Below are 18,931 nucleotides of genomic sequence, written 5' to 3'. Positions count from 1 at the left end.
CTAATCCCATATCATTCTTACTTCTTTCCTGTTTCTGTGCTACTATTACCCACCTTATCAGTGAGGGATCCATTCCAAGACCATCCAGCAGATGGATGCTTGAAACTGTGGATTGTACCAAACCCCAAATATATTCAGAGCTTTCCTATATAAACTTATCTCTGATACAAATGCTGGCTTCTCTTTGGTATATCCAAACTGCCAACATCTCTACTCTGCATGTTGGGGCCAGTATGAAGTAAAATCCTGTTTACTTGAACATAAGCACTGCAATACTATGAGGTGCTTACCCATGTGATAACTGAGAAGGCTACTGAGTGACAAAAGGGCAGGTAGCGTTATCAGAGTGAATAGGCTGGACAAAGGGATTATTCATGTTCTGGGTAGGACAGAGGAGGATGGCATGAGATTCGCCATGCTCCACAGAATAGTGAATAATTTAAAATTCATGAATTATTTATCCCTGGTATTTTCCATTTGATATATTCCATTCCTGATTGATCATGAATAACAGAAATTACACATATTAAAACTGCAGACAGTGGGAATGATGGTACTGAATGCACCTATGATATAAAGTTATACTTATTTTTATATAACTGTGTGCCCTCTGAAGAAGCTAAGAGAAAAAAGAAGAAGTGTATTATTTGCAACTTTATGTTACCCTTCTTATTTATAACTAGAGTTCCAGTGCATGAAAATTTGTGCACTCAGGGGGTCCCTCAGCCCCGCCTGCACCCTCTCACAATCCACAACCCCTTGGGTAGGGTCCCTAGGCTTGGTCTGAGATCAGGGTCTATCCTTCCCCGGGCTGCAGGCAGCTGACCCCACCCCTGCCCCTGCCATTGCTTACTATCTGTGCAGTGCTGCCCACCCTCCCACTCCTCTGCCACTGGTCCCCACCCTCTGTAGCCAACAGGCATGGGGTGCGATGGCTTGGCTGGCCTTGGCCTCCCTCTGTGAGGCAATTGCTGGCCGGCCACACACCTGCCAAAGCGTAGCAGGCCGGTGGCCTAGGCTTCGGACTTTCTTTCTTTCTTCCTTTCTTTCTTTCTTTCTTCCCTTCCTTCCTTCCTTTCTTTCTTTCTTTCTTTCTTTCTTTCTTTCTTTCTTTCTTTCTTTCTTTCTTCTTTCAAGTAAGAGTGTTTACTGAGCAATACAGAACTGAGTACTATAGAGGGTTTACCAGGATGGAAATGCACTGCACCCCACCCCTGCCACCCCCAAAATGCAGAGACTACAGTACTTAGAAGTTACATGCAATGGCCATAACTGCTGAATATCTGTTAGTAACAAACAAACCGTAGCATATTTATACTGTATCATATCAAGTGATTATAGAAATCCATTTATAATCCATTTATATATTGATTGTATAAAATATATTTTTTGTAAAAAATATTTTTAAAAAAGAAAGTATATAAAAGATGTGCAGTTGAAAGCCCTGCCAGGACAGCCAGTCTGTAAACACTCAGTGAGTATGTGCTTTGGAAGGGCGCCCATGCCTCATGCCCACAGCAACTCCATCAGGGCCGGCGAGGGTGCACCCCAGCTGCCACTCTGGGCAGGACTCAGCTGGACCATGGTGGGTGGATACAGCAGGGCCTGGCACTGTGCCCTTTTCCAGCCTTGCATGAGGATCAGGGTCAAGGTCAGGGTCAGCTCTGGGAGCAGGCAAATTGTAGTTTCACTCTGAGTTCCATACTCAGCCTAATTTTGGTTGCAACTCATGGCTTTTCCTGGCAGCTCAGAGTTCCTTTGTGTGGGTGCCCTGGCAGAGTGGCCAGAGAAGTGCTCACAGCTGCCTGGTTGGGCATCTCTCCAGTCCAGAGACTCTGTCCTGCCTCCTGCAAGCCTGGCCCTAGGCAGAACACCACCCCCCCAGGACTACTTTGGTCTCAGCAGTTGGTCCTGGGTTTAATCAGCCTGGATTTCTTCCCCTGGTGTGGCTGATCTGAGTTTCAAAAAAAGTCTGGCCTATGCTGGCTGTGCTGAGCCTCATTGAAGAGTTTTTCACACAGCAAGGAAGAGCACTCTGGGCCCCTCCTTATCACTGCCTCCTCTTCTCATCTCCTCATCTCCTCCTCTTCCTTTTCCTCATCTCCTCCTCCTCCTCTTCCTCCTCTCAACCCATGGTCACTTCTTCTCTAGCTGCTCCAGCAGTGGGGTTGCTTTCTGAGTCGGGGATCTTAACCCTGTCAGTCCTGACGATGCAGGTGGGGCAATAGCAGTTGAGCATCAAGATGAGCTGCTGCCACTCCTGCTTCAGTTCCTCCATCTGGGTTTTCAGCTCTGCATTCATGAGGTCCAGCCACTCTGATTCCTGCTACAGAAACTCCTTCCCCTCCTTCTTCTTATTCCAGCATGGGGTTGCCACCACTTTGCTCTTTTCCCAGTGCCTTTTCCTCTGCTCTTCTTCCTCATCTAGCTCACTTTTCACAGGTTTAGGCCTCTTGCCCAGTTTCACCTCCAGGAAGTGCAAAAGAGCAATAATGGCCCCAATGTTGTGGAAGTCAGCGTATTTCAACTCCTCTGCAGTCAGGGCCAAGCTGGGGAGTCCAGTCAAGGGGCCGAGCCCTGGCAGAGAACCTGTAGTCCTGAAAGGGTCAGAATCTGCCCGGCATCATAGCAGGAGGAGTGGCATTCCAGCCCTGCAGAAACAGCAGGCTGTTGCCTGGGTCTCCCTCTTTGAGGTGATTGATTTCGGGGCTCTGCCTGCCTGCTTCATCACCCCCAACCGCCCACCTACCTACCTGATCGCCCCCAAATGCTCGCCTGCCTACCTGATCTCCACAATTGTTTGCCTGTCTACCTGATTGCCCTCAACGGCTGGCCTGATCGCCCTCAACTGCTCTCCTGCCTGCCTGATCGCCCCCAACCACTCGCCTGCCTGCTGATTGCCCCTAACTGCTTGCTGGGGGGAGGGGTGGGGGCAGCCTGGTGAGGGGCCATGGTGGTTCTGGTCTCTGGTCATTCTGATCGCTGGGCTTTTATTATATAGGATTCCAGGCACTATTCATTTGCTCTGGAAAATTTGAGTTAACATGTTCTGTATCATCATACTGAAATATATTAGGACCCCACATACATCTCCTTTATGCACTACAGTGGAATGTATTCCTTTTAAACATTTTATAGGCACCAAAATACAATGATACACATATTGATTATGCAATTTCCTTTTGAATCAAATACTGAGTAGAAAACATGCATTCCTACTGTCTATTGGAATTATATAATTCCTTGAATCCACGCTCCTTTAGAAGGGGGATTCAAATTACTGCCAGAATTCAATTGCTTTCAACATAAAAAAAACTTCCTTTACTGTTAAGGCAGATCTGCTAACAAACAGATGCCCCTGCAGGCCTTGTCCCTCCTAACTGCCCTCCCCTGCAGGCCTGGTCCCCCCACAACTGCCCTCCCCTACAGGCCTGGTCCCCTTCAACTACCCTCCCCTGAAGGCCTGATTGCCCACAACTGCCCTCCCCTGCCAGCCATCTTGTGCCGGCCATCTTGTGCCAGCCATCTTGTGTCCAAATGGGGGTGGCCATCTTGTGTGGAGTAACGGTCAATTTGCATATTACTTCTTTATTGTATAGAATGCCTGTGTTCCTTCTTCCCTGCCTAGTTCTTTTTATAGCAGACCCTTTAGCATTTCTTGCATTGCTGGTCACAAACTCCCTTATCTATTTTTTGTCTGTAAAGCTCTTCATTTCCCCTTCAATTTTGAATGACAGCCTTGCTGGGTATAGTATTCTTAGATTCAGTCTCTTGCTTTGCATCACTTTTTATATTTCATTCCATTCCCTTCTGGCCTGATGTGTTTCTGTTGAGAAATCAGTTGGTAGTATAATGGAGATCCCTTAAAGGTAAATTTCTTTCTCTCTCTAGCAGCCTTTAAGATTCTTACTTTGTCATTGATGTTCCCAATTTAATTATGATGTGTATTGGTGTCAGTCGTTTTGGGTTCATATTGTTTGGGACTCTGTGAGCTTCTTGAACCTGTGTGAGTTTTTTTCTTCCCAATATTAGGGTAGTTTTCTGTCATTATTTCTTCAAAAAGGTTTTCTATTCCTTGTTCAGTTTCCTCTCCTTTTGGCATCCCTATTATACAGATGTTATTTCATTTGGTGTTGTCCCAAAGCTCCCTTAGGATCTCCAGTTTTTTAAGTTGTTTTTTTTTCCAGTTGCTACTCTGCTTGGGTTATTTTCCTACCAAGTCTTCTTTCTCAATGATGCAGTCCTCCCTCAGCTTCTACTAGTCTACTGTTGATGCTTTCTATTGTGTTCTTTATTGCAACTATGTCATTCTTCATTTTTTCTTGGTTCTTCTTCATTTCCTCTTGATTCTTAAACATGTTGTTGAATTTGTCTTCCATCCTTTTCAGTGTCCTCATGACCATTGCTCTGACTGCTTTCTTTCACAAATTGCTTGCATCCATTTCATTTACTACCTTTTCCAGTAATTCCTCCTTTTCTTTTGTATGGGGGCTGTTTCTCTGTCTTCCCATTTTCACTCCTCTCATGGTGTCTTGTTATGTGGCTCACTCTCTACCACTTTGACCAAAAGGCACAAAATACAACTCAACAAGAAACGACACAGAAAGAAAGAGAGAAAGAAAGAAAGCAAGAGAGAGAAAGAAAGGAAAAGAAAGAAAGAAAGAAAGAAAGAAAGAAAGAAAGAAGAAAGAAATGAAGGAAGAAAGAAAGAGAGAAAGAAAGGAAGAAAGAAAGAGAAAAATATATATGTATATGGGAAGAAAACTCCACAAACCAACAACTAAACCAAAAAATGCAAGCAACAAACCCCCTTAAAAAAAAGGAGGGGAGCTGAATCTGAAAAGGCAGAGCTTATTTCCAGAAGGTAAAGTAAAGGAATTGAATGGATGGGGGAATGGCCACAATTCAGTATAGAGGAGGTAGAAAGAGAATGAGTGTGTAAGAAGAAAAGTAAAAAACCAAATACTCAATAAAGATCCCCTTTCTTTAATCTATCTATCTATCTATCTATCTATCTATCTATCTATTCATCTATTTTCAGAAAAGGAGAATAGAGTAGTCAGAAGATAGACCTGAGTTTGGTGAGTGAGACTAATTAAGCTATTAGCAGAAAAGAGAACAAGCAAGGAGAGAAAAAATAAAAGCATAAAATGAAAAACAAAACTAAAACAAAAAAAACAGACTAACAAAATATCAAACAAACAACAACAAGAAAAAAAATTGGCTAGTGAAGAAAGAGAAAAGAGAAGGGTGCATGCACTTGCAGCAGGGTAGAGGAATTTAGATATATGAGTAAGCCAACAGATACTACTATAATAGTAATGCATCAATAAATCAAATAAAAAAGATCAATTTTTAGCTAGGAGTAAAAATAAAGGAGAGAGAAAAGCTAAAGCAGGAACAGGAGAAGAGAAACAGGATGAAAAAGGGGGAAGTGAGGAAGAAAGGTTTGACATAAAGGAAAAAATGAGTTAAACTAAAGTAATGATAAAAATTAAAATTAAAATAAAATGTAGAACACTAATCCAAAAAAAGCTTAAAATAATAATAATAATAAATAAAAGTAATAAAAATAAAATAAAGAAAAAATTTAGTTTCATAAGTAAAAGGTAACAAAAAAGTGAAGTAATGAAGTTTTTTCTCTTCAGCTGAGTATTTAATGTCCCATGGAGGCTGGTCTAAGAGTCCCTCCACTGTTTTGTCTGCCACATCTCAGCTTCCAGCTAGATAGTCAGCACCATGTTGAAGCTCCCAATGATCCACCGCTCCTCTGTCTCAAACACCACAGCCTTTGTTTCAGCCAGGCGGGACCACTCTGCCTGCTTCCATTCGTATTTTTACAAGCGTCTATTTCTGACATGGCCTCTATATGGATGTGTTGCTGTATTAGATACTGGGCCCAAATGGCCCCTCAACCCAGTCCCCGAGGGCTCCATGGGGGTATTTCAAATTTTTGTTTCCCTGCCAAGCTCAAGGCTGGGTGGGGCTGCACTGCTAGGAGAGGCCTGGTCTTCAGGAGAAAAATGTTGGTTCAGGGTTGGAGGGATCAGACTGTACAGAGCAGGCCTCTTGATCGCCCCTTCCTATTTTGTTCCCCAGCTTCCACTAAACCACCTTCCCTTGCACCGCAGCCATGGCGAGTATATGTAATTGAAAGATGCTGGGTTTAGCAAGTAAAAGCAAGGAGATTATGAAGACAGAGCAACCATGCTGCTGGGCGTTTCTCTCCCCTGGCACTGTGCAGCCGGTGCAGAACTTCAGGCTGCTTGTCTGGGTGCAGCCTCCCATGGCTGTGAGCTTAGATCTAGAGTCCCCTGCTGCCAGCAGCCCTGTGGACACCCTTCCACAGTCGAGCACTACACTTGTCCCCAAGGGACGCAGTGTTGGTTCAGCTCAATTCAGGTTGCTTGCATTTCACCCTTCAGCCTAGATCTCTGATCCCACCAGTTTCCCGGCTACCTCTGACATTTCTGTCAATGGATTGTCTCTCCACCTGTGTTTAATTCACCAATTCTGTGTGGATGTTATTCAATTCAGCTGTTTCTTCTATCTGCTCCGTGAGAAGGTGCCGGACTCATCTGTATATTTGGACACCATTTTGTCTCCCGCTGGACAAACTTTTTAGGAGCCCAGAGCTGGGAATGCTAGAGTCTCGGTGTTCATGGGTTTGTAGCCATGGCAGCTGGTCCCGGGCTAGTATGGCTGTAGGATCCTGGGTGGAGTCCAAGGTCACTCTGGATGGAGGTGTAGCTGCAATCCAAGACACAATTGCTCTCCCCTTCAAGATGGTGCAGCCTCTGCAGCAGAGTCAGCCACCGCAGGATAGATTTCAGCAACAGTATAGGTTGCCCAGTTAGGGGAACCTGATCTGCAAGTACCAAACAGTCATGTGGAATATAACTGTGCTTCATTCACACATACACATGCCCCACACATCCATGCACTCCCCTTTCGTTCTCTCACTCACTCACACTCTCTCCCTCAGTGCTAACCTGTCTGCCCTATAAAAATTTCTTTACTCTTAAGGCAGATGTGCAAACAAGCAGATCTCACATTCTTTACTATTATTATTTTTTAAAATTTGGAATCCTTTTTTCTAACATTTACTCTGAAAGATAGCTTACCTAGATATAATAATCATAGTGACAATTTTTCTATTAGCACTCTGAATATGCCATACCACTGCCTTCAGGCATTGACAGTTTGTGATGTCAAGTCAGCTCTTCAGTTACCAGGTTTCTCTTTTCTATGATGAGTTTTATGCTTTTTGTGGGTTGTATTATTTTATCTGTCCTTCATAACTTTGACCAAGATGGGTCTGATTGCATATTTCATTGTACCTATTCTACTTAGATTTCATTGAGCTTGGATGTGCAGATTGATATTTTTCATTTAATATGTTTGAAAATATTCAACCATTATTTCTTCCACTGCTTTTCCTGCCCCCTTCCTCCCTGCTCTACTTTCACTCTTCCCATTATTTCAAGTGTAGAGATTCTTTCTTCTGACAATTCCAATCTATTCCTGTGCCCCTATAATACATTTTACCAAACAGTTATTAGAATTTCAATACCAAAATCATCAGTGTTTTTCTTTTCAAATATCATTCTGTCTCTCTGATGATATTTTCATTTGATGAGAACTGGCCACCTATATTTTCTCTTTTAAACATGGAGTTCTTTATTCTATATAATAAAAGCCTAATAGGAGTTCTTACCATTTGCAGCAGCATGGATGGAACTGGAGAGCATTATGCTAAGTGAAATAAGCCAGGAAGGGATAGAAAACACCCCATGACCTCACTCATTTATAAATAATAAAGAACATTATAACTTGATGAACAAAAAGATAGATACAAGGGAGAGAAGCATTGAACAGACTTTCAAATTACAGTGGGAAGGCTGGGGAGTGTAGGGGAGGGGAGGTAAGAGATCAATGGAAGGACTTGTATACATACATATAAGCGTATGAATGGACACAAGACACTGGGGAGGTGGGGTGAGGGCATGTGCCGGGGGGTAGGGGAGGCCAGGGGAAGGTCAATGGGGAAAAAAAGGAGACATATGTAATATTTTAAATAATAATAATTTAAAAAGCCTTATATGCTAAGTGTCCAGTTGTCTGGTTGGCCACTCAACCAAAGTGTAATATGCTAATGATATGGTAATGCCGCTCAACTGCTTGCTATGACATGCAAAGACTACCAGGGGGAAGACAGTCGACTGATTGACCTGTCACTATGACATGCACTACCAGTAGGGGGTAGATGCTCCAACAGATAGGTTAACTTGCTGCTGGAGTCTGGCCTATAGGGACTGAGGACATGACATGCCCTGGAGGCTTCCTGCAGTCCCACCCCGGGAGACCAACCTCCTGCATCCCTTGTGGCTCCTATGCTACACTAGTGGGATTCCTCAGTCTGGCATGTGCCCTCTTTCAATCTGGGGTGAGGGACCCAACCCTTCCTCCCGATTGCATGCATTTCATACACCGGGCCGCTAGTTTAAAATATTTATAAGTTACAGGAAAACCTACAATTGGAACACACACAAAGATTTTCTCTGCTCTGCTTTTCTCCTATGTAGAGATCACACTTGCTTTGCCCTTACATGTCTCATATATTTTGTGGTAAAACCTGAGCATTTTAGGCAATGTATTGAAGCAAATCTGGGTACTGGGTTCCTACCACCACGTTTGGTGGTTTGTTGTCATTGTGTGCCTAGTCATTTACTGAGTGATGAGGTTGTGCTAGTTCATGTTTTACTGAAGTGTCCTTCCTTGCAGTGTGAAGCTTCTAGTGTTGTTCCTGTGAGGGCATGATCTTGGGGCATGAGCACCATCACCTTTGGATGACTAGTGTTTTGAAAGCCTCTCTTTCAGTGTCTCCTTCCCTGATTCTCCCTTAACCTGCCTATTTCCTTTGCTACCATGTCAAAGATGGTGACAGTGTGTTAGCTATTGATCTGCTAGAATAAGAAGCAGTAATTTATACCCTAAAGTGTATTTAAAAGGAAAAACTCAGGTAGCACTGTCCGCTGAGATGTTAAAAATTTTCCTGGTATTATAATCACATAAAGGGAATGAATAAGCAATGCAAAGTCTATTTTCTAAATTCCTCTTCTAATCCCTTCCTTAAGGTAACTTTTTTTTACATTTGCAAATACAAAGCTACTAATCAATTGGTTCTGAAAGAGAAAGTGAGTAAAGTGGCATTTTAAAGGCTTCAATCAAGCATATTACTAGGCCACTGCATTTTCCTGTAAGACTTTAAGAAGATAAGTCCTAAAACAGAAATTATGTTTCTCAATACACATTGATGGTAATTGCTAGAGTTCTACTAATTATAGGAAGAAATTATGGAATTGTATTATGGAAAACAGCATATAGCACATATGTACTGTGGTCAATGAAGGTGTAAACTTAAATTTCTCAGAAGAAAAATGAACCATAAATAGACTTAAAATATTCTTGTTCTTACCAGTAGGTTGCATTGATTGTTTCTTGGCTTCCCCCTTGCTTATACGCCTTCCAAAGTCACCCGGTAAGTGTTCTGTATCAGTCTCTATAGAAATGAGCAGTTTAAAATTAGTTTTATAAAGCAACAATTAACACGTGTGTGTGTGTGTGTGTGTGTGTGTGTGTTCTATATGTGAGTTGGTTTCAGTGTATAACTGTGTTTATGACTAGTGCTCCACTTATAAGCATTTTAATCACTGGAAATGGACTATACTAAACTATCTGTATCTCTGAAATAAATACTTTAAAATTGTTACAAACATAGCCATCACTTAACCCTCATTGCACAGAGGCTTATACATGTTCAGTGATTTGACCAGGTGTCATATCCACCTAATCACAAAATTCAATCACCAGCTGATGTGATGTCTCCTAATTCTTTAAAGGATCTTCCCTTCCATCCTTCCTTCCTTCATACCTCCCTCTCTCCTTCTTTCTTTCCTTTTCTTTCTTTCTTCCTCCCTTCCTCCCTTCCTTCCTTCCTTCCTTCCTTCCTTCCTTCCTTCCTTCCTTCCTTCCTTCCTTCCTTCCTCCCTTTCTTCCTCTTTCTTTCTTTCTTTCTTTCTTTCTTTCTTTCTTTCTTTCTTTCTTTCTTTCTTTCTTTCTTCCTTTCTTCCTTTTTCTTTCTTTCTTTCTTTCTTTCTTTCTTTCTTTCTTTCTTTCTTTCTTTCTTTCTTTCTTTCTTTCTTCCTTTCTTCCTTCCTTTCTTTCTTTCTTTCTTTCTTTCTTTCTTTCTTTCCTTCTTTCCTTTTTCCTTCCTTCCTTCCTTCCTTCCTTCCTTCCTTCCTTCCTTCCTTCCTTCCTTCCTTCCTTTCTTCCTTCCTTTTTCTTTCTTTCTTTCTTTCTTTCTTTCTTTCTTTCTTTCTTTCTTTCTTTCTTTCTTTCTTCTTTCCTTCTTTCCTTTTTCCTTCCTTCCTTCCTTCCTTCCTTCCTTCCTTCCTTCCTTCCTTCCTTTCTCTCTTTCTCACTTTCTCTCTTTCTCCCTTTCAGACATTCTTTCTGTTTTGAAAAATGGAATCCTTTTTTCTAACCTTCACTCTGAAAAATAATTTGGCTAGATATAAGAATCATAGTGATATTTTTTCTATTAGCACTCTGACTATGCCATCCCATTGCCTGTATTCCTGGACAGTTTGTGATGTCAATTCAGGTCTTCATCTTGCCAGGTTTTCTCTTTTCTATGATGAGTTGTTTGCCCTTCATGGGTTGTATTATTTTCTCTGTCCTTCATAACTTTGAGCAAGATGGGTCTGATTGCATATTTCATTGTACCTATTCTACTTAGATTTCATTGAGCTTGGATGTGCAGATTGATATTTTTCATTGAATATGTTTGAAAATATTCAACCATTATTTCTTCCACTGCTTTTCCTGCCCCCTTCCTCCCTGCTCTACTTTCACTCTTCCGATTATTTCAAGTGTAGAGATTCTTTCTTCTGACAATTCCAATCTATTCCTGTGCCCCTATAATACATTTTACCAAACAGTTATTAGAATTTCAATACCAAAATCATCAGTGTTTTTCTTTTCAAATATCATTCTGTCTCTCTGATGATATTTTCATTTGATGAGAACTGGCCACCTATATTTTCTCTTTTAAACATGGAGTTCTTTATTCTATATAATAAAACCCATTTGCAGCAGCATGGATGGAACTGGAGAGCATTATGCTAAGTGAAATAAGCCAGGAAGGGATAGAAAACACCCCATGATCTCACTCATTTATAAATAATAAAGAACATTATAACTTGATGAACAAAAAGATAGATACAGAGGCAGAGAAGCATTGAACAGACTTTCAAATTACAGTGGGAAGGCTGGGGAGTGTTGGGGAGGGGAGGTAAGAGATCAATGGAAGGACTTGTATACATACATATAAGCGTATGAATGGACACAAGACACTGGGGAGGTGACAAGACACTGGGGAGGTGGGGTGAGGGCATGTGCCGGGGGGTAGGGGAGGCCAGGGGAAGGTCAATGGGGAAAAAAAGGAGACATATGTAATATTTTAAATAATAATAATTTAAAAAGCCTTATATGCTAAGTGTCCAGTTGTCTGGTTGGCCACTCAACCAATCAATGTGTAATATGCTAATGATATGGTAAGGCCGCTCAACTGCTTGCTATGACATGTACAGACTTCCAGAGGGAAGACAGTCGACTGATTGACCCGTCACTATGACATGCACTACCAGTAGGGGGTAGATGCTCCAACAGATAGGTTAACTTGCTGCTGGAGTCTGGCCTATAGGGACTGAGGACACGACATGCCCTGGAGGCTTCCTGCAGTACCTCCCCAGTGGCGAACCTCCTGCATCCCTTGTGGCTCCTATGCTACACTAGTGGGATCCCTCAGTCTGGCATGTGCCCTCTTTCAATCTGGGGTGAGGGGACCCAACCCCTCCCCCAGATTACATGCATTTCATACACCGGGCCGCTAGTTTAAAATATTTATAAGTTACAGGAAAACCTACAATTGGAACACACACAAAGATTTTCTCTGCTCTGCTTTTCTCCTATGTAGAGATCACACTTGCTTTGCCCTTACATGTCTCATATATTTTGTGGTAAAACCTGAGCATTTTAGGCAATGTATTGAAGCAAATCTGGGGTACTGGGTTCTACCACCACGTTTGGTGGTTTGTTGTCATTGTGTGCCTAGTCATTTACTGAGTGATGAGGTTGTGCTAGTTCATGTTTTACTGAAGTGTCCTTCCTTGCAGTGTGAAGCTTCTAGTGTTGTTCCTGTGAGGGCATGATCTTGGGGCATGAGCACCATCACCTTTGGATGACTAGTGTTTTGAAAGCCTCTCTTTCAGTGTCTCCTTCCCTGATTCTCCCTTAACCTGCCTATTTCCTTAGCTACCATGTCAAAGATGGTGACAGTGTGTTAGCTATTGATCTGCTAGAATAAGAAGCAGTAATTTATACCCTAAAGTGTATTTAAAAGGAAAAACTCAGGTAGCACTGTCTGCTGAAGTATTAAAAATTTTCCTGGTATTATAATCACATAAAGGGAACGAATAAGCAATGCAAAGTCTATTTTCTAAAATTCCTCTTCTATTCTTTTACATTTGCAAATACAAAGCTACTAATCAATTGGTTCTGAAAGAGAAAGTGAGTAAAGTGGCATTTTAAAGGCTTCCATCAAGCATATTCCTAGCTCACTGCATTTTCCTGAAAGACTTTAAGGAGATGAGTCCTAAAACAGAAATTATGTATCTAAGTACACATTGATGGTAATTGCTAGAGTTCTACTAATTATAGGAAGAAATTATGGAATTGTATTATGGAAAACAGCATATAGCACATAGGTACTGTGGTCAATGAAGGTGTAAACTTAAATAAGTTTCTCAGAAGAAAAATGAACCATAAATAGACTTAAAGTATTCTTGTTCTTACCAGTAGGTTGCATTGATTGTTTCTTGGCTTCCCCCTTGCTCATACGTCTTCCAAAGTCACCCGGTAAGTGTTCTGTATCAGTCTCTATAGAAATGAGCAGTTTAAAATTAGTTTTGTACAGCAACTATTAACGTGTGTGTGTGTGTGTGTGTGTGTGTGTGTGAGTGTGTTGTCTATGTGTGAGTTGGTTTCAGTGTATAACTGTGTTTATGACTACTGCTCCCCTTATAAGCATTTTTATCACTGGAAATGGACTATACTAAACTATCTGTATTTCCTAAATAAATACTTTAAAATTGTTACAAACATTAGCCATCACTTAACCCTCATTGCACAGAGGCTTATACTTGTTCAGTGATTTGACCAAGTGTCATATCCATCTACTCACAAAATTCAATCACCAGCTGATGTGATGTCTCATAATTCTTTAAAGGATCTTCCCTTCCATCCTTTCTCCCTCCCTCCCTCTTTCTTTTCTTTTCTTTTCTTTCCTTTCCTTTCCTTTCCTTTCCTTTCCTTTCCTTCCCTTCCCTTCCCTTCCCTTCCCTTCCCTTCCCTTCCCTTCCCTTCCCTTCTCTTCTCTTTTCTTTCTTTCTTTCTTTCTTTCTTTCTTTCTTTCTTTCTTTCTTTCTTTCTTTCTTTCTTTCTTTCTTTCTTTCTTTTCTCTCTTTCTCCCTTTCAGTCATTTTTTCTTTTTTGAAAAATGGAATCCCTTTTTCTAACCTTCACTCTGAAAAATAATTTGGCTAGATATAAGAATCATAGTGATATTTTTTCTATTAGCACTCTGACTATGCCATCCCACTGCCTGTATTCCTGGACAGTTTGTGATGTCAACTCAGCTCTTCATCATGCCAGGTTTTCTTTTTTCTATGATGAGTTTTTTGCCCTTCATGGGTTGTATTATTTTCTCTGTCCTTCATAACTTTGAGCAAGATGGATCTGATTGCATATTTCATTGTACCTATTCTACTTAGATTTCATTGAGCTTGGATGTGCAGATTGATATTTTTCATTGAATATGTTTGAAAATATTCAACCATTATTCTTCCAATGCTTTTCCTGCCCCCTTCCTCCCTGCTCTACATTCCTTCTTCCCATTATTTCAAGTGTAGAGATTCTTTCTTCTGACAATTCCAATCTATTCCTTTGCCCCTATAATGCATTTTACCAAACAGTTATTAGAAGTTCAATGCCAAAATCATCAGTGTTTTTCTTTTCATTTATCATTCTGTCTCTCTGATGATATTTTCATTTGATGAGAACTGGCCACCTATATTCTTTTCTCTTTTAAACATGGAGTTCTTTATTCTATATAATAGAAGCCTAATAGGAGTTCTTACAATTTGCAGAAGCATGGATAGAACTGGAGAGCATTATGCTAAGTGAAATAAGCCAGGAAGGGATAGAAAACACCCCATGATCTCACTCATTTATGGATAATAAAGAACATTATAACCTGATGAACAAAAAGATAGATACAGAGGCAGAGAAGCATTGAACAGACTTTCAAATTACAGTGGGAAGGCTGAGGAGTGTTGGGGAGGGGAAGTAAGAGATCAACGGAAGGACTTGTATACATACATATAAGCGTATGAATGGACATAAGACACTGGGGGTGTGCGGTGAGGGCATGTGCTGGGGGGTAGGGGAGGCCAGGGGAAGGTCAAAAGGAGACATATGTAATATTTTAAACAATAATAATTTAGGGGGAGAGACCAAGATGGCGGCATAGGTAAACACCGGAGATTGCTGCCGCTAACAACCACTTCAAAAACACAACTAAAAGGCGGAACGGACATCATCAAGAACCACAAGAAGGCTGGCTGAGGAGAGACTCTTCAACTAGAAGGAAGAGAACAGTATACCGAGGCTCACAGGAGGCGCAGTGTGGAAAATACAAAGGTGCGGAGATGCTCGCGCAAAGCAGGCTGGTGGCTGAGGGTGTGGTTGTCGTTTTCAATCAGGAGGGAGTCTCAGACTCTGAGCTCCAGATCCAGGCGAGTCTCTAGGGACTCAGACTCAAATGGGAGAGGCGGGATTTTCTGGCATCAGTTGGAACGTGAGGGCAGCTTTCTCTCCAAGGTTTCCAGTGGTTGCTGGGGTTCTGAGAAGCAGAGCCTTTGGGAATGGGACTGAGAGCAGCCATAACTGCTCCCTTCGCCCGCCCTGTTGATACCCTGCGACCCACCCCAACCCAAGCCCTGTGCAGAGCCATTTGCCGGATAGCCTCAGGCCAAGGCTAGATTAGTACCTCTCCAGAGGACAGAAGTTCTCCCACTGCAGATACAGGTGATTCTCATAGCTAGTCGGCCTGGTGGTCAAATACCTCTAGTATTAACTACAACAATCAAGGCTCAACTAGAATAAGACTGCACACAAAGACCACAAGGGGGTGCACCAAGAAAGCATAAAAAATGCGGAGACAAAAAAACATGAAAGAAAAGGAGGATATAGAGCTAAAAAATGCAATTTTAAGGGCTTGCAATAATGTGCTAGAAGCTGCCAATAAACCAGATGAGAGCCTAACGAAATCTAATGAGACCCTCGATGCTGTGATAAAGAACCAACTAGAAATTAAGCATACACTGACTGAAATAAAGAATATTATACAGACACCCAATAGCAGACCAGAGGAGCGCAAGAATGAAGTCAAAGATTTGAAATGCGAAGAAGCAAAAAACACCCAACCGGAAAAGCAAAATGAAAAAAGAATCTGAAAATACGAAGATAGTATAAGGAGCCTCTGGGACAGCTTCAAGCGTACAAACATCAGAATTATAGGGGTGCCAGAAGATGAGAGAGAGCAAGATATTGAAAACCTATTTGAAGAAATAATGACAGAAAACTTCCCCCACCTGGTGAAAGAAATGGACTTACAGGTCCAAGAAGAGCAGAGAACCCCAAACAAAAGGAATCCAAAGAGGACCACACCAAGACACATCAATATTAAAATGCCAAGAGCAAAACACAAAGAGAGAATCTTAAAAGCAGCAAGAGAAAGAGATTCAATTACCTGCAAGGGAATACCCATACGACTGTCAGCTGATTTCTCAACAGAAACTTTGCAGGCCAGAAGGGAATGGCAAGAAATATTCAAAGTGATGAATACCAAGAACCTACAACCAAGATCACTTTACCCAGCAAAGCTGTCATTCAGAATTGAAGGTCCAATAAAGAGCTTCACAGATAAGAAAAAGGTAAAGGAGTTCATCACCACTAAACCAGTATTATACGAAATGCTGAATGGTATCCTTTAAGAAGAGGAAGAAGAAAAAGGTAAAGATACAAATTATGAACAACAAACATTCATATATCAACAAGTGAAACTAAGAATCAAGTGAATAAATAATCTGATGTACAGAATGAACTGGTGATTATAATGAATCAGGCACATAGAAAGGGAATGGACAGAATATTCTTGGGGGGGAAAGGGAGAGGGAGATGTGGGAAGAGACTGGACAAAAATCGTGCACCTATGGATGAGGACAATGGGTGGGGAGTGAGGGCGGAGGGTGGGGCGGGAACTGGGAGGAGGGGAGTTATGGGGGGGAAAAAAAGATGAACAAATGTAATCTGAACTATAAAGATTTAATAAAAAAAATAATAATAATAAATAATAATAATTTAAAGAGCCTTATATGCTAAGTGTCCAGTCGTCTGGTTGGCCATTCAACCAATCAATGTGTAATATGCTAATGATATGGTAAGGCCGCTCAACTGCTTGCTATGACATGCACAGACTACCAGGGGGAAGACAGTTGACTGGTTGACCCGTCACTATGACATGCACTACCAGTAGGGGGTAGATGCTCCAACAGATAGGTTAACTTGCTGCTGGAGTCTGGCCTATAAGGACTGAGGACACGACATGCCCTGGAGGCTTCCTGCAGTACCTCCCCAGTGGCGAACCTCCTGCATCCCTTGTGGCTCCTATGCTACACTAGTGGGATCCCTCAGTCTGGCATGTGCCCTCTTTCAATCGGGGGTGAGGGACCCAACCCCTCCCCCAGATTACATGCATTTCATACACCGGGCCGCTAGTTTAAAATATTTATAAGTTACAGGGAAACCTACAATTGGAACACACACAAAGATTTTCTCTGCTCTGCTTTTCTCCTATGTAGAGATCACACTTGCTTTTCCTTTACATGTCTCATATATTTTGTGGTAAAACCTGAGCATTTTAGGCAATGTATTGAAGCAAATCTGGGTACTGGGTTCCTACCACCACGTTTGGTGGTTTGTTGTCATTGTGTGCCTAGTCATTTACTGAGTGATGAGGTTGTGCTATTTCATGTTTTACTGAAGTGTCCTTCCCTGCAGTATGAAGCTTCTAGTGTTGTTCCTGTGAGGGCATGATCTTGGGGCATCAGCACCATCACCTTTGGATGACTAGTGTTTTGAAAGCCTCTTTTTCAGTGTCTCCTTCCCTGATTCTCCCTTAACCTGCCTATTTCTTTTGCTACCATGTCAAAGATGGTGACAGTGTGTTAGCTATTGATCTGCTAGAACAAGAAGCAGTAATTTATACCCTAAAGTGTATTTAAAAGGAAAAACTCAGGTAGCACTGTCCGCTGAGATGTTAAAAATTTTCCTGGTATTATAATCACATAAAGGGAATGAATAAGCAATGCAAAGTCTATTTTCTAAATTCCTCTTCTATTCCCTTCCTTTAGGTAACTTTTTTACATTTGCAAATACAAAGCTACTAATCAATTGGTTCTGAAAGAGAAAGTGAGTAAAGTGGCATTTTAAAGGCTTCCATCAAGCATATTCCTAGCTCACTGCATTTTCCTGAAAGACTTTAAGGAGATGAGTCCTAAAACAGAAATTATGTATCTAAGTACACATTGATGGTAATTGCTAGAGTTCTACTAATTATAGGAAGAAATTATGGAATTGTATTATGGAAAACAGCATATAGCACATAGGTACTGTGGTCAATGAAGGTGTAAACTTAAATAAGTTTCTCAGAAGAAAAATGAACCATAAATAGACTTAAAGTATTCTTGTTCTTACCAGTAGGTTGCATTGATTGTTTCTTGGCTTCCCCCTTGCTCATACGTCTTCCAAAGTCACCCGGTAAGTGTTCTGTATCAGTCTCTATAGAAATGAGCAGTTTAAAATTAGTTTTGTACAGCAACTATTAACGGGTGTGTGTGAGTGTGTTGTCTATGTGTGAGTTGGTTTCAGTGTATAACTGTGTTTATGACTACTGCTCCCCTTATAAGCATTTTTATCACTGGAAATGGGCGATACTAAACTATTTGTATTTCTGAAATAAATAATTTAAAATCGTTACAAACATTAGCCATCACTTAACCCTCATTGCACAGAGGCTTATACATATTCAGTGATTTGATCAGGTGTCATATCCATCTACTCACAAAATTCAATCACCAGCTGATGTGATGTCTCATAATTCTTTAAAGGATCTTCCCTTCCATCCTTCCTTCCTCCCTCCCTCCCTCTTTCTTTTTTTCTTTTCTTTTCTTTCTTTTCTTTTCTTTTCTTTTCTTTTCTTTTCTTTTCTTTTCTTTCTTTCTTTCTTTCTTTCTTTCTTTCTTTCTTTCTTTCTTTCTTTCTTTCTTTCTTTCTTTCCTTCCTTCCTTCTTTCTTTCTTTCTTTCTTTCTTTCTTTCTTTCTTTCTTTCTTTCTTTCTTTCTCTCTTTCTCTCTTTCTCTCTTTCTCTCTTTCTCCCTTCCTTCCTTCCTTCCTTCCTTCCTTCCTTCCTTCCTTCCTTCCTTCCTTTCTCTCTTTCTCTCTTTCTCTCTTTCTCCCTTTCATTCATTCTTTCTTTTCTGAAAAATGGAATCCCGTTTTCTAACCTTCACTCTGAAAAATAATTTGGCTAGATATAAGAATCATAGTGATATTTTTTTTATTAGCACTCTGATTATGCCATCCCACTGCCTGTATTCCTGGACAGTTTGTGATGTCAACTCAGCTCTTCATCTTGCCAGGTTTTCTCTTTTCTATGATGAGTTTTTTGCCCTTCATGGGTTGTATT

General features: G+C 41.1%; 1 pseudogene; it reads right to left on the bottom strand.

Moving 5' to 3' along the window:
- Positions 1–2,136: 2,136 nt before the first annotated feature.
- Positions 2,137–2,627, bottom strand: LOC139019847 (jun dimerization protein 2 pseudogene; annotated as a pseudogene).
- Positions 2,628–18,931: the final 16,304 nt, after the last annotated feature.

The sequence above is a fragment of the Myotis yumanensis genome, unplaced genomic scaffold (assembly GCF_028538775.1).
Source record: "Myotis yumanensis isolate MYYU_CA2020_CCGP unplaced genomic scaffold, mMyoYum1.0.hap1 SCAF_1, whole genome shotgun sequence".
Taxonomy (NCBI): domain Eukaryota; kingdom Metazoa; phylum Chordata; class Mammalia; order Chiroptera; family Vespertilionidae; genus Myotis; species Myotis yumanensis.
Note: the sequence above shows the minus strand (reverse complement) of the source record. Positions and strands in the feature narration are given on the sequence as shown.